We start from the raw sequence: 20,970 nt of genomic DNA on the forward strand, positions 1-20,970 counted from the left end.
TCTGGATCTAGTTTATCCTGGTACTAGTGGACATTTAATCTAAATCCTGCTTTAAAAAGTGACTTTAAACTTTTTGAATGTATACTCTCAAGTGATGTAGAAATAGTGCAATAGAAATAGAATGTGAGACACAAATGTGAACATACGTAATTTTAATTTTTCTGCTTGAATCTTGCTTTCTTATTGTTTATTTTGTCATACAGATATATTGCAAATATTTCTCCCTATTCTGTGAATTGATAGTTCCTTTTCTTGAGGGTATTCTTTTAATAGAAAAAGATTTTAATTTGATACAGACCCATTTATAATTTTTAAAAGTTTACTATTTTTGGGGTCTCCCAAAATTTTACAAAATTTTGTGTTTTCTTCGTAAGTTTTATGGGTTTCTTTTCAAATAACTATGTTTTATTATTTTTTTGTGTAGTGTAGATATGGCCAATATTATTTTCCCAAATGGATATTAACTACTTACGGGTGGGTTTGTTGTTGAATCTTTCCATTGATCTATAGATCTACATTTTGCAAATATTAGCTTTATAGTAAGCCTTTAAATTAGGTGTTATTTTCCCCACTACATACCACAATTTTTTTATTCATTCATTGATGGACATATGGGTTATTTCCACCTCTAAGCTATTGTGAATGATACTGCTATGGATTTTGGGTACAAGTTTCTGTAGGAACATGTGCTTTCATTTCTCCCAGACATATACCTAGGAGTAGAATTGCTGGATCATACAGTAACTGTTCAACATTTTTTAGAAACTCTTTTCCACAATGGCTACATGATTAATGTACTAGGGGTCTAACTTGTCCATATCCTCACCAAACACTTGTTAATTTGTTTTATGTTCCCATCCTAATGGAGGGGAAGAGCTATCTCTTCGTGGTTTTTGATTCACATTTTATTAGTGACCACCGATGGCAAACATCTTTCATGTGCTTGTTGGTTATCTTAACTGGAGAAATGTCTATTCAAGTCCTTTCCCATTTTTTAGATTTGGCTGTTGGTCTTTTTGTTGAGTTGTAAATGTTCTTTGCATATTCCGAATACCAAACCTTGATCTATGATTTGAAAATATTTTCTTTCATTTTATATGTTGCCTTTTTGCTTCCTTAATAATGTTCTTTAAGGCACATTTTTTACAAAGCCCACATTATGCATATGGGTTTTTTGTTGCTTTTGCTTTTGGAATTAAATCTAACAATCCATTGTCAAATAGGAGATCATGAATTACCTCTATGTTTTCTTCGAAGACTTTTAGCTCATGCATTTAAGTCATTGATCCATTTTGAGTTGATCCAATTTCATTCTTTTGCATGCAGTTGTCTAAATCTCTTTGTTCCCCACCAAGTGGTCTTGACTTCTTTGTCAAAAAGTAATTGGCCATGGGTTTCTGGGTTCTTTCTGGATTCTCAATTCTATTCCCTTGCTTTATATATGTATCCATATGCCTGATATCAATCCATATTCTCATGGACCCATATTTTCATTGTCCTTGGATAAATACCTAGGAGTGTAATTGCCAGGTTAAATAATACATATACTTTTAAAGAAATGTGTCTTTTCCTCACCATGGTCAGTATCCTGCAGCTGGGTTTATTGACTCTCTATACAAAATTGGGATTTCTGGGGATCCTGGGTGGCTCATTGGTTAAGCGTCTGACTTCAGGTCAGATAATGATCTCATGGTTCATGAATTTGAGCCCCATGACAGGCTCTGTGCTGACAGCTCAGAGCCTGGAGCCTGCTTCAGATTCTGTGTCTCCCTCTCTCTCTCTGCTCCTCCCCTGCTCATTCTCTGTCTCTCAAAAATAAACAAACATTAAAAAAATTGAGATTTCTGTTGGTGAGAAAGAAATGAAAAGTGGTTAGTCATAAAATGTATCTGTCCCAGTGTATTTCACCAGATGCTGATACAATCTAAGTGATGAACTTTGAGCCATTCTGGAGAATCATTTTGCACCTGTTAAAGAATAAGAATTTCCTGTCCCCTTAGAGTTCCTCCCAGCTGTGCTAAGAATCAAATTGACATGAGACAGGAGAAAATAAAATTTTGTACAATCCATACATACTTGGAAATTCCAAAGAAGTCAGGCAAAATGAGGTATAAATAAATGTCATCCTAAACTAAGGAGAAGGAGGTAGGGGTTTGAGACTTCAAAGTGAAGGAATGCAATTCACAAGGCAATAATAAAGAAGAAAAGCAGATATTTGGTAGTTAGATTCTTGCCCTGCCATACAGATGCTCCGGTAATAACTCTTATCCTGAAAAAGACCCCGAATGTAGACTCTTTGTGTAGTTAAGGGAGGGGCAAAAGTTTCTCTTGAGCTTGCAGGAACTCAATTGCTTTTAGCTCAAAATAAGCTTTATGCCAAAGTGACCCATCTTGGGGGTGATCTGTCCCCCACCCCTGTACTTTCCTTCTCTGAAATTTCCCCGAAGTTTTTAGACATTAAAAGTTGAGCTGGTAGGTGGTTACATCTCATTGAAGAGTCCTTTAGTCCTGAAAACCTGATTTTAGGAGGTGGTGATGCAGGTGTAATCTCAAAGTTAGACCTGTGGTTCAATTAAACAGACATTAAATAAGGCATTTCTACAGAAAGAAAAGAGAAAACAATGGTTAGTGAGTGAATCAAATTAGAAGCCAGTTTTTTAGTTCTGAGAGTACCAGCCAGTTAAGAAGATTTCTAGATGTCAGGCTGGAATATTCTTCAGATAGACTGAGGACAGGTTGTGGCACTCTGACAGATCTTCCTAGTTGTAGTTCAAATATTGATCTTCCTGAATGGCCCACAGATTAACAGGCATTAAAATTATCTATACATGAGTTATTGTGGTTATTTCTCAGAAGTTTCCATCAAGTTGTTTATATTCAATTTTCAGGGGCTTCAGGAAAAGGGCAGTTTTAGTTCTCAAATGATTCTAAGTCAGAAAGGTGGAACAAAAAAAAAAAATATTAGTTTGGAGAGTTGTAGCCAGGCATTGGTGGACATTAGAAGAAATCAGGATCTAGTCGAGTTTATAATGAAAAGAATTAATATCTAATATTTACAAAGGTGTGTTATTGAAACTTTTTTTGTCTATAATCACTCTCATTTTTAACAAAGATAGTCAAGTTAACATCAATTTGATTTAAAACAAATGTAGTTTAAAAATGACAACAACAACATAGCCCAATTATTTACAAGAGCATAGCAAGAATAGCAGCTGACCATAGAGGCTCTTTGCTGGAACTTCTTATAAGGAATCTCTACATTGAACTTTTAACAACTTCTTGATGCCAGAAGCCAAATACTTGACATCAGACTTTACCTGCAAAACTTATAGATCTGACTGAATCTCTGTCTTTTCAAGATTTCCAAAAAATCTGCCAGGAAATGATGTTCTTTATTAACTTAGCCAGGCTGCTATGTAGCAAGGTACCAGGCTGATATTTCTTTAGAGGCTTCATAAAGTCAACCTTAGTTCCTTAAAGCTTGTTATATCTGAGTCTATGCCTGTTTCTCTCATATATGACATTCTAGGAAAAGCCTTGGGAATATAATCAATGTTTCTAATTATGTCTTGTCATAAGGAGAACAGGCTTACTTGTAAACAATGCTTCTCATGTAATTTAGCATACCAAGTAAGCCTAATTTTTCATAAAAATATTTTTTGAAGCTTTTTAAATTTCTAGAAGCCCTCTAGAAAATTTCAGTTAGATTATGGATGAAACACTTCACTTTAGAATTTGTTTTTGGAAAGTATGTAAAAAATAGATCAACATTTGATCTATTTGAACATTTGATTAAATGATCTATTTGAACATTTGATTAAATATTGTTTCATAATGATTTGTGATCCTATTTAATTATCCATTTAACTAAAATGACAATAAAAGATATTAAAGGCAAATATAGAAGGTAACATAGTTGTGAGCAAAATTTTGCTTTTTTTTCAAATTTTAAGTTTTAAATTTTTTATTGAATTAACAGTGTTGTTAATTTCAGATGTACAATGTAGTGATTCAACAATTATATATATTTGTCAGTGTTCATCAAGATAAGTGTACACCTCTCCTCTGGCAACCACCAGTTTGTCTTTTTCTTTGTTGTTCATTTGTTTTGTTTCATAAATTACACATATGAGTGAATCATACAATATTTGTCTTTCTCTTATTTAACTTAGCATTATACCCTCTAGGTTCATCCATCCATCCATGTTGTTGCAAATTACAAATTCTCATTCTTTTTCATAGGTAATATTTCATTATATATAATTTACATTTTTTGTATCCATTCATTTATGGATGGACATTTTACTAATCTGGGGAAAGAAACAGACATCCAGATCCAAGAAGCACAGAAGGTCCACCAAAAAATTAATCCAACGAGGTCACGCCAAAACAGATATTAAAATGGCAAAAAGTAGTGATAAAGAGAATTTAAAAAGCAGCAAGAAAAAAAAAACAGTTACATACAAGGGAAATTCCATAAGGAGATCAGCTAATTTCTCAATAGAAATTTTGCAGACTAGATTGAGTGGCATGATATATTAAAACTAATGAAAGGATAAAACCTGCAACCAAGAACTCTACGCAGCAAGATAATCTGTATCTCTTTGTGTTCTAAATTATATTTACCAACAAAACTTAAAGTTAGTCACCACTAAAACAGCTTTACAAGAACAGGAAATGTACTTCTTTGAATGGAAAGAAAAGGCCATTACAGCAAGAGAAATTAAGAAAGCATTTTCATTTAAAATTGAAAGCAAACAAACAACCAAAAAACAAAGACCTAGGAATAAACTTAGCCAAGGAGGTAAAGACCTATACTCTGAAAAGTGTAAAACATTGAAAGAAATTGAAGATGACACAAAGAAAAAGATATTCCATGCTCATGGACTGGAAGAACCAATATTTTAAAATGTCCATACTACCTAAAGCAATTTACAGATTTAATGCAATCCCTACCAAAATACCAACACTTTTTCATAGAACTAGAACAAATTAAGCTTAAAATTTGTGGAAGCATAAAGACCCCAAACAGCCAAAGAGATCTTGAGTAAGAACAAAGCTGGAGGTATTACAAACCCAGATTTCAAGATAGATACAAAACTGTGGTAATTAAAACAGTATGATATTAGCACAAAAACAGACTCATAGATCAATGGGAAAAACACAGAACCCAGAAATAAACCCACTGTTACATGGTCAATTTAAGTATATTCTTATCTCCTTTGTCAATGGGGAAAAGATAGTCTCTTCAACAAATGGTGCTGAGAAAAATGGACAGCTACATGCAAGAGAATGAAACTGGACCACTGTCTTACACCATACAAAAATAAACACAAGATGGATTAAGGACCTGAAATCATAAAACTCTTAGAAGAAAACAAGGCAGTAATTTCTTTGACATTGGCCACAGAAATATTTTTATAAATATGTCTCCTCAGGCAAGGGAAATGAAAATAAAATTAAACCATTGGGCTTATGCCAAAATTAAAAGCTTTTATTTTTCTTTAAACTAACATCTTTTTGTTGATTTCAAGTTTTTTCAAATTCTAGTTAGTTACCATATAGTGTAATATTTGTTTCAGGAGAATTTAGTGGTTCATCATTTACATATAACACCCAGTTCTGACCACAAGTGCCCTCCTTAATACTCATTTAGCCCATCCCCCACCTATCTCCTCTCTAGCAACCCTCAGTTTGTTCTCGATAGTTAAGAGCCTCTCATGGTTTGCCTCTCTCTTGTTTTCCTTTCCCTATGTTCATCCGTTTTGTTTCTTAAATTCCACATATAAGGGAAATAAAATGGTATTTGTCTTTCTCTGACTTATTTCAGTTATCATTATACACTCTAGATCCATCCATGCCATTGCAAGTAGCAAGATTTCATTCTTTTTGATGGCTGGATAATATTCCATGATAGATAGATTAGATAGATAGATAGATAGATAGATGATAGATAGATAGATAGATAGATAGATAGATAGATAGATAGATAGATAGATATAGATGTCCCACATCTTTATCCATTCATCAGTTGATAGACATTTGGATTGTTTCCATAATTTGGCTATAAATGCTGCTATAAACAGGGGGGTGCATGTGCCCCTTTGAATCAGTATTTTTATATCGCTGGTTTGACTCAACTCAAGCTCAGTGAGGCCCTGGACTGGTCCACTAACAACACAGGGACCAAACCCTGCTCTGAACAGGCAAAGAATCATTGCAGATGAGTGGACTAAAGGCAGAAGCAGCTCAGCCACAACAGTAGGGCACATGGAACACACATAGGAGATACCCACAATGCCAGGTTCTGGTGAATAGGGGACATTGCATTGCAGCGCACTATAGAACCTCCTCTTCTTAAGGCCACTACTTTCAAGAGCAGGAGGTATAGTTGACTTTCCAAACATATAGAAACAGACACAGAAACAGACTTGACAAAATGAAGACACACAGGAATATGTCCCAAATGTAATAAGAGGACAAAATCACAGCAAGAGAGCTAAATGAATGATCAGTAATACGCCTGAGAAAATTTAAAGTAATGGTCTTAAAGGTACTCATCAGATTTAAGAGTGAAGGAAATCGGTGAGACTATTAACAAAGAAATAGAAAAAAAGAACCACTCAGAGATGAAGACCATAATAAGTGAAATTAGAAATACATTAGATGGAATAAATAGTAGGCCAGAGGAAGCAGAATAGATCAGTTATCTGGAAGACTAAGGAATGGAGAGCAATCAAGCTGAACAGGAGAGAAAATAAAAAAATGAAAATAGACTAGAAAATTCACTGACACCATTAAGCATAATAACATTTGTATTATAGGAAACCAGAAGCAGAATATAGAGAAAAAGGGTCAGAAAATTTATTTGAATAAATAGCTGAAAACTTCCCAAATCTGGGAAAGGAAACAGAACTTCAGATCCAGGAGGACTAACAAGCCCCAACAAAATCAACCCAAGGAGGTCCACTCCAAGCCACATAGTAATTAAAATGGGAAAAGGTAGTGATAAAGAGAGAATTTTAAAAGCAGCAAGAGAAAAGAAGACAGTTATATACAAGGGAAACCCCATAAGGCCATCAGCTGATTTCTCAGCAGAAACATAGCAGGCCGGGAGAGAGTGGCATGATATATTCCAAGTATAGAAAGAAAAAAACCTGCAGCTAGAAGACTCTACTCAGCAAGGCTGTCATTCATATAGAAGGAGAGATAGTTTCTAAGACAAACAAAAGTTCAAGAAATTCATCACCCCTAAACCAGCCTTAAAAGAAATGTTAATGATGATTCTTTGAGCAGGAAGACAATAAATGAGAGTATGAAAAATAGCACAAAATCAGTAAAACTAAGCATAACTATAAAAATCAGTCAAGGGATTCACAAGGGATAAAAATATGACACCATATACCTAAAATGTAGGGGAGGCATAGTAAAGAATGGGTTCACTTAAGTGACTATCAACTTAATATAGACTGCTACATATAGAAGATGCGATATATAAACCTACTGGTAACCACAAATCAAAAACCAGTAATAGATATGCAAAGAATGAAGAGAAAGGAATATATCACCAAAGAAAGCCAGCAAAATACAAGAAAGAGAGCAAGAGAAGACAGGAACAGAAAAGAGCTACAAAAACAACCATAAAACAAGTAACAAATGGGCAATGAAGTGCAAACTTGTCAAATAATTACTTTGATGTAAGTAAACTAAATGCTCCAATCAAAAGACAAAGGGTGACAGAGTGGATTAAAAAACAAGACCCATTTTTGCTGCTTACAAGTGACTCATTTTAGACCAATAGACATACAGGTTGAAGGTGAAGGGATGGAAAAGCATTATTCATGCAAATGGAAATGAAAAGAAAGCTGAGGTAGCAATACTTATATCACACACATAAACTTTTGAGAGAGACAGAGACAGCATGAAAGGGGGGGAGGGGGGAGAGAGGGAGAGAGAGAGAGAGGGAGAGAGAGAGAATCCTCAGCAGGCTCCACACTCAGCTCAGAGCCTGATGTAGGGCTCAGTCCCATGACTGTGAGATTATGACCTGAACTGAAATCAAGTCAGATGCTCAACTAACTGAGCCACCCAAGTGCCCCTTGCACAAATAGACTTTAAAACAAAGACTATAACAAGAGAAAAAAAAGGACACTATATACTAATAAAAGGGACAATCAAACAAAATGTAACTATTGTAAATATTTATACACCCAACATGCTGGCACCTAAATACATAAAGCAGCTAATAACAACATAAGGAAGTAATTGATAGTAATGCAGTAACAGTAAGGGATCTTAACATTCCACTTACATTAATGGGTGGATCATTCAAGCAGAAAATCAACAAGGAAACAGTGGCTCTGAATGACACATTTGGCCAGATAGATCTAACAGGTATATTTAGAACATTCCATCCTAAAACAGAATGCAGATTCAAGTGCACATGGAACATTGTCAAGAATAGATCACATATTAGGCCACAAAACAAATCTCAACAAATTCAAAAAGATCAAAATCATACCATATATCTTTTCTGACCATAGGTAGAAAACTCTCAAGATTCCACCAAAAACTATTAGAATTGATAAATTCAGTAAGGTTACAGTATACAAAATCAATAGACAGAAATCTGTTGCATTTCTGTACACCAATAATGAAGCAGCATAAAGAGAAAATATGAAAACAATCCCATTTACAATTGCACCAAAAAGAATAAAATACCTAGGAATAAACTTAACCAAGGCAGTGAAAGCCCTGTGCTCTGAAAACTATAAAATATTGATGAAATAATTTGATGATGACACAAAGAAATGGAGAGACATTCCATGCTCATAGATTGGTAGAATGAGTATTGTTAAAATGTCTTTATTACCCAAAGAAATCTAAAGATTTATTGCAATCCCTATCAAAATACCAACATCATTTATCATAGAACTGGGACGATAATCTTAAATTTGTATAGAACCACAGAAGATCCTGAATAGCCAAAGCAATCTTGAAAAACAAAACTGTAGGTATCACAATTCCAGACATCAAGTTATATTTATAAATATGTAGTAATCAAAATGATATGGTACTGGCATAAAAATAGACACATGGATCAATACAACAAAATAGAAAAACGGAAATTAACCCACTATTGTACAGCCAGTTAGTATTTGGACAGTCTCTTCAACAAATGGTGTTAGGAATCCTGGACAGCTGCATGCAGAAGAATGAAACTTGATCAGTTTCTTAGATTGCACACACAAATAAATTCAAAATGGATTAAACACCTAAATGTGAGATCTGAAACCATAGAACTCCTAGAAAAGAGCACAGGCAATAATTTCTCTAACATATCCATAGCAACTTTTTTTCTAGACAAGTCCCCTGAGACAAGAGAAACAAGATCAAAAATAAACTATTGGGACTACACCAAAATAAAAAGCTTCTGCACATCAAAGGAAACAATCAACAAAACTAAAAAAGCAACCTACAGAATGGGAGAAGATATTTGCAAATGACATATTTGATCAAAGATTAATATCCCAAATATATATACTAATGCTGCTCAATCCATTTAAAAAATGGGCAGGAGACATGAACAGACATTTCTCCAAAGAAAATATACAGATGGCCAACAGACACATGAAAAGATGCTCAATATAACTTATCATCAGGGGAATGCAAATCAAAACTATAATGAAATATCACCTCATACTTGTCAGAATGTCTAAAATCAACAACACAAAATCAACAGGTGTTGGTGAGGATGTGGAGAAAGGGGAACCCTCTTGCACTGTTGGTGGGAATGCAAACAGGTGCAGCCACTCTGGAAACCAGTATGGAGGTTCCTCAAAAAGTTAAAAATAGAACTGCCCTATGATCCAGCAATTGCACTACTAGGTATTTACCCAAAGAATACAAAAATACTAAATCAAAAGGATATATGCACCCCAATGAAAATAAGAGCATTATCTACAAGAACCAAATTATGGAAACAGCGCTCAAGTGTCCATTGGCTAATGAATGGATAAAGAAGATGTAGTGTATTTGTATACAGTGGAATAGTAGTCATAGAAATGAATGAAACCTTGCCATTTGCAATAACATGTATGGAGCTAGAGAGCCTTATGCTAAATGAAATGTCAGAGAAAGACAAATGCCATCTGATTTCAGTCCTATATGGAATTTAAACAAAACAAAAGAACAAAGGGAAAAAAGAGAGAGAGAACCTTTCTAAACCTAGAAACAGAGTCTTAACTTTAGAGAATAAAGTGATACTTACCAGAGGGCAAGTAGGGGAGGGGATGGGTGAAATAGGTGATGGGGATTAAAGAGTACACTTATCATGATGGGCACTGAATAATAGCACTGTTGAATCGCTATATTGTACACACGAAATTAATATAATACTGTATGTTAAGTATACTGGAATTAAAATTAAAACCTTAATAAAAACGTCTCATTAGAGATATATAACAAACTGAAATGTCATATTGCAGTTTAGGTTAGTAACATTTAGAATAATGTTTATTGATGATTCTGAGTGTGTGTTTTCAAAATTAGCCCAGTGTCGATGTATTTTCCTTTGTTTCACTTCCACTTCTGAAATGAATGTTTTCTGAGGTTCTAAACACATGTGTTCATTCAGGTTACTATACTGTTCTGTATTACAAGCAGGTAGTTTGCAATCCAGTAGGTCAGAAAATCCATTGCATGATTACACCACTATGGTAGGGAACTATCCTTTGGCTCACGATTCAGTAGTAATAAGCTCTCCTATATACTACCAAGTATTAATGGAGCCCTTCTTAGCTTCTAGAGCTGACCCTAGGGAAAAAGTGATGTGAGTGAAGTCTGTTTTCATTCTACATTTATTTTATTCCTTGAGTTATATTTTCTCTCTTCCCCTCCTGAAAACCTTTCTAGAGAACTACTCTGAGGAGCCTATCAACACTAATCACTTTATTATTCTGCCAAAGGGAATTTACATTTAACAGAGGTTAAAGCAATAAAGCACCAGTGATAGAATTTTAGCATTTGCAAATTAGTTGGAGAAGGGTTCTTTGGAAAAAGGAGTGCACAAAAGTGAAAGAGGATGCTTTTGGAATCCTGTCTTGAAGGAAATTCCCCCATTCTGACTAAGCCAGTTCACAATGATCCCTAAACAGGACCACTTAATTCAAATCTTAAAACAAAACAAAAACAAACAGAAAACAAAAATTGATATATGCAGAATTAAATGGAGTGCACAGATAGAAGCTATTTTCATTTATCTATACAAGGTTTTGCATCACCAAAATTAGATCATAATATCTAGGTAAGCATTTGCATCTGATACAAGGTGGTTAGCTCTCAGGGTGACTGGGAGCTGGCTGTACATTAGATTTATGAAGACCAGAATACAAAATAGAGTTCAAATCATAGTATACTGCTTTAATAGAATTCAGTTATACATCCTCTTTACCAAGGAAAGCCTAATAAATATCACTAATAATTTTATCTTAAAAAACCATTTGGAGATATCAATATTAAAGCTTTTGACATTAGAAGGCTACATGAAAAACTCGTTATTAGAAACCAGTCCTTTGTTTTATATTTACTGGACTATCAATTTGTTAAAGCATGAGTTTCATAATACTAGAATTTGAGAATTTATAAATAATCTGGGATATATGTCACCCGGGGCGGGGGGGCGGGGGAATAACTTCTCTGTGTACCAAATGTAGAAAAAAAAATTTAACTGAAAATGTATTGTTCTGATATTTCATTATTTCCCTTAAAAAAATGATAATCTGGGATTCCGGGGATTTATTTCAAAACACATGTGGATGGATCATGAGTAGAACACAGGCCCCAGTTATACAATATTTTGACAACATCCTGTTTATGATAGTCCAAATCGCAAGCAGCTTCAACACAAGTAAAATATACTGACATATATCAATGTAAATAAAATGTGTATAACAATATACATATTGTTATGTATAAAGCAGTAAACCAAAGAATAATAGTTACTGAATAAAGCATTTTTGCTGTTTTCTGTTCAGTATCCAAGATTGTCCAATATTTTGCTGATAGCAAAAAAAAAATTCCATCAGGGATTTTTCAAGGTAAACTAATCTATATTAGATATGCATCATTCTTTTATTGACCTCTTTTCCCTATGAAAAGTGGTGACCTCTTATGCGTATTTATCTGTTTGAAGAGTTATTATTTATATGTGCTAAAAGCAAAAGTTAAATGGTATCATACTGAATTCTTGGTGATGAATCTTAATTAAGACAACGGTCTTTACTGATGCCCAATAAAAAAGTAAATGTATAAGGGATCAATATCACTCAGACCTAGGTTTAGCAGTTTCTGGCAGGGATTTCAGGACTGACAAAAAGTCTATGAATACTAAAGAAAATGACCCAAAGAAGAAGGGCCCTGCCAACTGTTTAAGTCCTTATAGGGCTATTGTCTACAACATTGACATTAGCCTCATGTTCAGTTTGTATATGCAGTCTTTTTGTGCCAAGATGGGGAGTGTGGCTGAGAAGATATGTACCTGTAAAATGTCCACTTAGAGATAACAATTTTACAATGACTACAAAAATGAAAAGCAATGAGTAATAGAACAACATTGACTTAGGGAGAAAAATAGGATCACCCTTGTTCCTTTCACTTAATTGGATAGCTTATCAGATTATCTTGGCAAATAAAGAATCGAGTCAATCTGCCAGGAAAGAAGCAGCATGCTGATAGCAGAATTATTCCAACCAGGATCCAAATACACTCTAAATGGAAAGGTTTCTCAGCTCAGCTGAACCTGCATACTTAACTGCCTACAGGAAGGAAACACACAGAGTAGAAACTGTCAAGTTGCCCTGACTAGTTACAATTTATATGTAGCTTGGTTATATTTAGCTAATATTATTATTCCTTGCACAAAGGATTCTTACTCATCTGAGAACAGTCTCCAAACTGGTATTTAGAAGTAACCGTTTTGAATTAATTACCTGATATTTCTTAAGCACCATGGTGTAAAACCATCCGAAGGCTTTGACTTCACTTATCCTCGGATTCACTCGGAGTCAAACTTGGAAAAGTCTCTATTTCTCAGTGCCTCAGTTTCCTCAACTGTCGTATGTGAATAACTTATATTCCATTTCCTGAAGAAAAAACGTGATCATAAATTTAAAAATGCTTTTTAAACCATGGGGTGATGTACAAATGTGAGGTTTTGTCATTGTTGTCATCATCATCCTGCAGGCATAAGTACTTCATTGATGCCACTCAGGGGCTGCAAAGAAGTCTCCTGTTCCCTTATATTGCTGATAAACTCTCTTGCCAGGACTGTCACCTGTCATGCATAGAGATGGGAGAAATTCCACGTGTGTGGTAGGGGAGAACCTTTGTGGTCAGAGTTAGTCAAGCACCGAATGCAGGCAGTCCTACACTTCACATCATCCTATGGAGTGTGAGATCCGTTCTGTTACTTGAGGAAACACCCTCCCACCTGTCAGACTCCTCATATAGGGTAACTCTGAAGAAGGGATCTGCTCAGGGGGAAATAAGCAGGCTGTTTGACATAGACAGTCTCTATGAGAGGGTGCTGCTTGCTCACAGAGCGTCTGAGGAAGCCAGGCACCTTGTACCTTTGAGGGGAGGACAGCTGGGAAACAAAGTCTGTGGTTGTTACAGGGCAGGTGGAGGGAGCCACTAATTCTGTGGAAGACTAGCTTGGTTCCTCCATTAGCTGAGATAATGAGAAGTGCCCTGAGATCCGGCTAGCTCACTGTTCAAGCATTACAGAGTGAATACCCAGAGTCTTTTACAAACAGCACTGATTCTGGTATGGTACTGACTCGCTACCCCCTTCTTCTTTGAGAAAGACCATTTTATTCCTTCTTAATTCCCAAAAATTGGACTGGCAGGAAAATTTCTCTGATTTCTGCATCATGCCTACCCATTTATAAGAGGTGTTTTGGCCTGTGCAGTGAATGCATGGGATCTGGAGCCAGTCTGTCAGGCCTCAAATCCCAGTTCAGCCTAGGAGTTCTAGAATCATCAGCATGTTAGTATCTGAGCCTCAGTTTAGTCGCGTGGAAAGCACAAATAACAAAAATACCTGTCCCAGGGGCACCCGGGTGGCTCAGTCGGTTAAGCGTCTTGAGTCTTGATTTTGGCTCAGGTCATGATCTCATGGTTTGTGGGTTTCAGCCTGCATTGGGCTCTTCACTGACAGCATGGAGCCTGCTTGGTATTCTCCCTTTCTGCTGCTTCTGCCATACTCTGTCTGTCTGCCCCTGCTGTCTCAAAATAAATGAATAAACTTAAGAAAAATACCTGTCCCATAGATTCCTATAGATAGTAAAGAACTGAGACAAGCATGTCCTAGATATAAAATACTCAATAAAAGTTGATATTTCTTGGACCTTTAAGTTTGATTGCTAAGCATTAAAGGTCTTAGAAGCAACACTTGCTGACTGAGGTAAGGAAAGGAAATTTATTGATCACATATATTGATCCCCTACACTGCTCCAGGCATTTAATCCTCAAATAATCTAAGGTTTAGAAATAGCCAAAGTAAAACCAATGAATCACTGAAATACTAATTAGTAAAAATGTATTATGGACATACAGAAAAAGGCAGTTTGCAAACTGGGGACACTCAAACCAAAACATGGAATGAGGCTCAGGGGTATATTGTTATAAAGCACCTTATATAGTGAGAAAGCATGGTTTATTCCTCACAGTGATTGGTTGTAATATTAGATTTCTCTTGAATAATAGGAAATTGGTCAGTTGTTATCTCACATGAACCTTGGGAAAGTTTAAGTTTTGCTTGTGATTTTCAGAGGCATAAGCAAGAACTGACCCAGGTCAAGTTAGTCTTGCGAAATAAGCTAAATTAAGCTTTGTTTGTATGATTCAACTGGTTTTGTGTGTTCAGGGAATTTTCAAGGCTAGTCTTCATTTGTTTTTTATTTTAACAAATCATAAGTTTTCTTTGTTTACAGATGAGAAAACTGAAACCCTGAGTAACTGTCTGAGGTCACGCAGCAGGTAGCCGATAGAGGAGGAGATCTCAGGACCATCTGACTCCATGACCTTGCTGCTTTCTCTGTATTATTCTATATCCGAATCTTTGTTCCTCCATTAGTTTTCTCTCTCACCCACTTCCCAATAAGAATGATTATAAAGCACACTTATACACGGTTCCCATGTACATGCCCAGAGGCACTCTCGGAGAGAGATAATTACCCAGAAAAAGATGTGCATATCTTCCTTCTAATCTTCCATATAGCAACAAAGGAAAAGTTCTTGAAAAACACTCTTATTTCTTCCAGTGTTTAAACTCCATAGCAGATGCTCACAAAAAGATACCAACAGGCATCTCTCTACTCATTAACATGCATATACACATAAGTATAGTAGAAATGAGGTTGTGGGCAGACTGGCATATAAAACAGAAGGTCATCATATTATGTGCAGTAAAGTTGCAAGGAAAATTATAGAACTCAAACTACATGGACACAAAAATTAGTTTTGAATGTAAAAATTAGTTTGAATCAGTTTGCTGCTTTAATTTTGAAAGAAAAAGAAAGCCAACCAATAACCGTAGGATGTAGGAATAAAAATTGGTTACGGGGAGAGACTGTGGAGTTCTATGGAAAGTCGGGTAGAATAGAAAACATTGCTTACTAGTCTAAGAAGGTGCTAGAACAACAAAACTCCAGAAAACAAAATGAAGCAAACAAATGGAAAGGCTCATGTCTATGGCAAGATAGGTCCGGAGTTGGGATCTAGGTCTAAGTAGGGTAATATTTTAAGAAGAATGGAAATGGGGGCAAGGACACAATACTTCTGTTTAAGGAATGGTGTGTGAACCATGCTAGAGGCTCCATCCCAGCAGGACTCAGGGGCGGCTAGCCACAGGCCCAGTTAAGCAAGTGCTGCTGTAGGAATTCAGCATCTACAGTGACCAAAATGGAAATTAGCTGTCTTCATAACCAGCAGCATCCTTGGATGGCTGACATGACAGTCCATTGAGTACTACCTCCCAAGTCATACAGGATCCAGAAGATGATAGCCTGTAAGAAAATATAGGGACTTTCTCTGCCCTATATCATTAACCACTGAACCAAAGCAAAGGAGTCACTGTATAGGGCTGGCATTCCTGGGGCCCAGATATCAAATAAGGAATTAAAAAACAAAATTTTAGTGTTTATTTTTGAGAGAGAGAGAGTGGGGGAGGGGCAGAGAGAGAGAGGGAGGCAGAGAATCCAAAGCAGGCTCCCTGATGTCAGTGCAATGGGGCTCGAACTCATCAACCGTGAGATCGTGACCTGAGCCAAAGTCAGCCGCTCAACCAACTGAGCCACCCAGGCACCCCAGGAATTTTTTTTTTTAATTTGCTTGTCCACTGACTTTATATCCAGGCTCTTGTAGCCTGAGAGACTAATTTTTACAAGCATGTGCATGCACACAGAATTGTTATAAACACACTCTATTTTGTTTACTTTACACTGCACCTGAGCCAAGGGTCAGAGAGGTCTTGCACTAAAACCTAGAAATTGGCCCATGGAGAGCTGATAATCCAGGCCTTCATCTGAGTTCATGGGCTATGGTTTCCTTTATAGTCCTGTGCATTTAATTTTCTTCGGCTAAAATCAGTATTCTGAGAAGGGATCCATAGGCTTCACCCAATTATCAAGGGGTAATGGCACTAAATAGGCAAATACTGCAGATGCAGTTCCAAACTTAGAACTCTAGACAGGGTAGGTAGGACAGGGTCCCTGACCACAGTGGACACATGCCATAGTAACATTATTCCTCCTTTAAAAGGCTGGTTGGTCCCACTATAAAAATATTCTCTATTCTTTTAAAAAATGTATATGCTATGTTTACTTTTATACCTTTTAAATGTCTTTTATGATATGAATATTCTATTTATTTCAAATAAAAACCTTTTAAAATTGCCACTTTTTATGCAATCCTATCCACTTATTAGATTTGTAAGAGCTCTCCAGAGATCACTGAAAGCACGCCACGATATTAATTTAAGCATCTACTCTTTTGCCACACATGTCAAAATAAGTTATATCAGGGAAAAATAATGTACATTTCTTACCTGATTACAATTTCCAGTGTCATATATCATCTTCAGTAAATACTAATTGCTACTAACTGGCATTTGATTGAAGCAGTAAAGAGGTGGATCCATTCTGTTTCGCTAATTGATTCAAGTTGGATTTTGGCCAAGTCTTATAACCTAAATGTCCAATAATAAGGGAATGATTAATTGAATCTCAGCACATCCATATGACAGAATAATGTGAAGCCATTAAAATTGTATTTCAGAAGAATACTTAGAAAAATTGGGATATGCTTATAATAAATTTGCTATCAGTACCTTGGAGAATAAAATCTAGATTCATCATCCTGGACTCTAAGGTCTTACATAATTGGGGCCCTGCATTAACTATCCTTCCCAGCTTAAACACCTGTCTTCCTCAGTCATCACACTTCTATTTCTGTAACATTTCAAAGACTTTTCCACTGTCAAGACTTTGCATTAGCAGCTTCCACTGCCTTCCATATCTTCACCTGGACAATTCCTTGTCATTGAAAAGGGCCTTTCCTGACCCTGTCAATGTTTAGTATATCAGTTAGTACTTCTCACTAGCTGATGGCCTTACTTATTTTTAGTTTCTTTTTCTACACCTTCTTCTAGAATGCAAGCTCCTTGAAAACAGGGACTTTCTCTGTCTTGTTCATGGTTTTATTCTCAGTGCTTTGAAAAGTGCACTTAGTAAATGTCCAACATATATGTGCTGAATGAATAAGCCAATAATCTTTTATTTCAAAAGTAAAAATACTTATTTTAAGAATCTTTAAATAATGTAAAAAAAGAAAAAAGAGAATGTAAATGACCAGTAACGACTTCCTCCAGATACAATTATCATATACATGCTGGCATATATTAAGGCACAGCTACATAACTACATGACAGTTGAGGTCATTGAATTTTATTCCTCTTTCGTTCTCCTCTTTTCCTTATTATGTACATTTTCCTCTCTTCTCCTTCTGTGAAACGAATTTCCCTGATAGACTTCCATATAACAGGTTAGTGATGATTTTAATTTCCTAGGAATCACTCTACAGAGCTAATCAGTGTATCTGTTTGCCCCCAAATAATGCTCTTCCAAAGAAGAATTTTTGCACTCCTATTTTTCTGCACTTCTAAACTATGGAATAGAGCACAATGATGGGATAGTGAGGGAGCTGCGGGACATACAGGAGACCCAACCACTTTCTCCTTTGTGGTGGGTTGGGGAAGACCTCAGGAGGAAGTGACTTCTCAGCTGAGACTTGAAACATGTCCAAATCAGCCACACTAAATTTGAGGCAGGAGACCTAGGAAATGGGAGAGGCATGGACTCCCAAACAGAACTACTATATGCACAAAGGCCCTCAGGTCAGAAAACATTGAACTTTAGGAGGAAAAATGTTTCTCCATGTTACTAGGGCATAATGTGTTAGGGGGCTTTTGATGTTGGGGAAGTAGGCAGAATCCAGATGAGGAGGGCTCCTTCTTAAGCAGTTTATCTTGAGGGCAATAAGAAGCCTTTAAGTGCTTTCAGCACAGACATACTATCATACGTTTTATACTTTACAAAAGTCATCCACACTGCTCATGGAGAAATATGGAAAGAGAAAAAAATATTACAACCTGTGTGCCTGTACAAACATATAATGAATACTTTGTCATACCTAGAGAGAGAAGACAAGAATGCCTATGCGTGTTGTAGACTTACTTCAACCATCCAGGCAACAAGCAACAGAAAAAGGAAATAAGGGTAAGGTGTCCTTAGTGGCTGCTCCAAGGGTCCTTGGAGACCCTTATCATGTTCAAAGTTATCTTTACTTGTTATTATACCATCACTAAACAAGGGTCACCATGATTTAGCTGGTATAGTTATCATAAGGGGGCCATAAATCTGGTCTTTCCTCTGGTATAACAGGACCATCTGTCGATTCCTTTTCTAGATGGTCATTGCATAGTCAGCAAGCATCAGCAGGATCTCTATCTGCAACCCTACCCTACTTTGCTCCAGAAATACAAGAACTAGTGATTTCTCCTGGTGACTATTCCACACGCTGACCAGAGATAGTCTTCCTGCACATAAGACCAGTTGCAGATTGGCTGGCCTTCCCTTCCATCTGCTATTCTCCCCACCGTAAGTTTCAGAATTTACTTGGTATCTCTGGCATGTGAATGGTGCCCTTCTCTCGTTTGTGTTACTTATTTGCCTCTCTCTCTACCCCATTTTCCCAAATATTCCTTTAATCTTTTTGAAGATGGTGTTGGTAGAAGCAGGGTTTTAAAGGGATAGGTGAATAAATTAATGTGAATATAGAAGTCCATGTCATGTCTTAGAAGATTACATAGCTTTTCACAGTATGGAGAGAGATGGCCTATTATTTGGGGAACATTTTTAAGCCTTTGTAATCTACCAAATATTAAATATTTTTGGGATCCTATTATGTGTGTATATATATGTGTGTGTGTATATATATATATACACATTTATAATGAATGAGGGATATATATATATATATATATATATATTCATAATTGATGGGACTAAAGATAAGAAAAGCCATTCCTCAAAGAAACAAAGACATAAAAAAGCCAATCCCCTTGGTGTGGTGCCCATTCCCTCACAGATACTCAAAGACTTCACTCTTGTCACCATTCTTACTTGTATTAGTTTCTTATTGCTGCTATAGCAAATTACTAAGAAATGCATGACTTCAAACAACACAAATTTTTTATTTTACAGTTCTAGAGGTCAGATATGTCAAAGACATCTAAGGACTAGAATCAAGGTGTCTTTAGCTGAGCTGCATTCCTTCTAGAGACTTCAGGGGAGAATCCATGCGTTGCCCTTTCTAGCTTCCAGGGATGGCCCATATTTCTTGGCTTGTGGTCACATTGCTCTAGCTTCTGCTTCAATAATCACATCTCCGTCTGTGACTCTAACTCTCCTGTCTCTCTCTTATAAGGACTCTTATGACTACACTGAGCTTATCTGGAAACTCCAGGATAATCTCATCTCAAGACACTTAATCACATGTCCAAGTCCCTTTTAACATGAAAGATGACATATATACAGGTTTTGGGGAGTGAGGCATAGTCATCTTTGGGAAGGAGCATTATTCTGCCTACCACACTCCTGCATACTCAGTTCACAACGATTCTACTTGGTCTTTGATTTTTCTCATTTACCTTTATGCTTTTGTATTCTCACTTGAAAAAGTAATAAAAGTTGTACATACTATCTAGGGTTGCCATGAAGAATAAATGCTTAGAGAGTCTGGCATATATCACACATTTAAGAAGCTACTCTTGGGCTGCCTGGGTGGCTCAGTTGGTTGGGAGACCGACTTTGGCTCAGGTCATGATCTCGCAGTTTGTGAGTTCGAGCCCCATGTCGGGCTCTGTGCTGACAGCTCAGAGCCCAGAGCCTGCTTCAGATTCTGTGTCTCCCCGTCTCTCTGCCCCTCCCCTGCTCACACTCTGTGTCTGTCTCTCAATAATAAATAAATGTTTAAAAAATTTAAAAAAAGAAACTACTCTTACTATGGGGAATAACTGAATTTTACAACCACTTTCATGAGGTTAACAATTCTACCATCCACATGTACTTACGGTAAGTAGTAGGACTTATGAGGCCATATATGAGAATTTAATAAGATATAATACTTTAGTAATTGATCCTTGGAATGTATACACTCACTTTATGAACAATATCATCTTTGAATTACCCTTGAAGAATCATTAATATTTTAGGAACTATAGCAGAAAATTATGAACAGATTATTTGCCATGTTGGCTTCCTTTCCCATCTGTGACAAGGGAAAAACACGTACACATTTGAGTATTTTGAGTCTTCTTCCTTCCTGTATGTCCAGGAAGATTGCATGTTT

At 36.3% G+C, this 20,970-nt stretch overlaps 1 long non-coding RNA gene across 2 annotated transcripts in view; it reads left to right on the forward strand.

The window, feature by feature from the left end:
- The window catches only part of LOC109268928 (uncharacterized), a 131,537-nt gene that overhangs the window by 103,672 nt on the left and 6,895 nt on the right, over nucleotides 1-20,970 (forward strand). Inside the window, exon 1 of one of the 2 annotated variants that reach the window (XR_008420436.1) lies at nucleotides 19,036-19,217. The exons of the other annotated variant lie outside the window; for it this stretch is intronic. This is a non-coding gene — a long non-coding RNA (uncharacterized LOC109268928). Of the gene's footprint in view, nucleotides 1-19,035; nucleotides 19,218-20,970 lie in introns of those variants that run through there. 2 annotated transcript variants of the gene reach the window in all.

Source organism: Panthera pardus, unplaced genomic scaffold, assembly GCF_024362965.1.
Source record: "Panthera pardus isolate Hobbes unplaced genomic scaffold, ASM2436296v1 HiC_scaffold_8, whole genome shotgun sequence".
Taxonomy (NCBI): domain Eukaryota; kingdom Metazoa; phylum Chordata; class Mammalia; order Carnivora; family Felidae; genus Panthera; species Panthera pardus.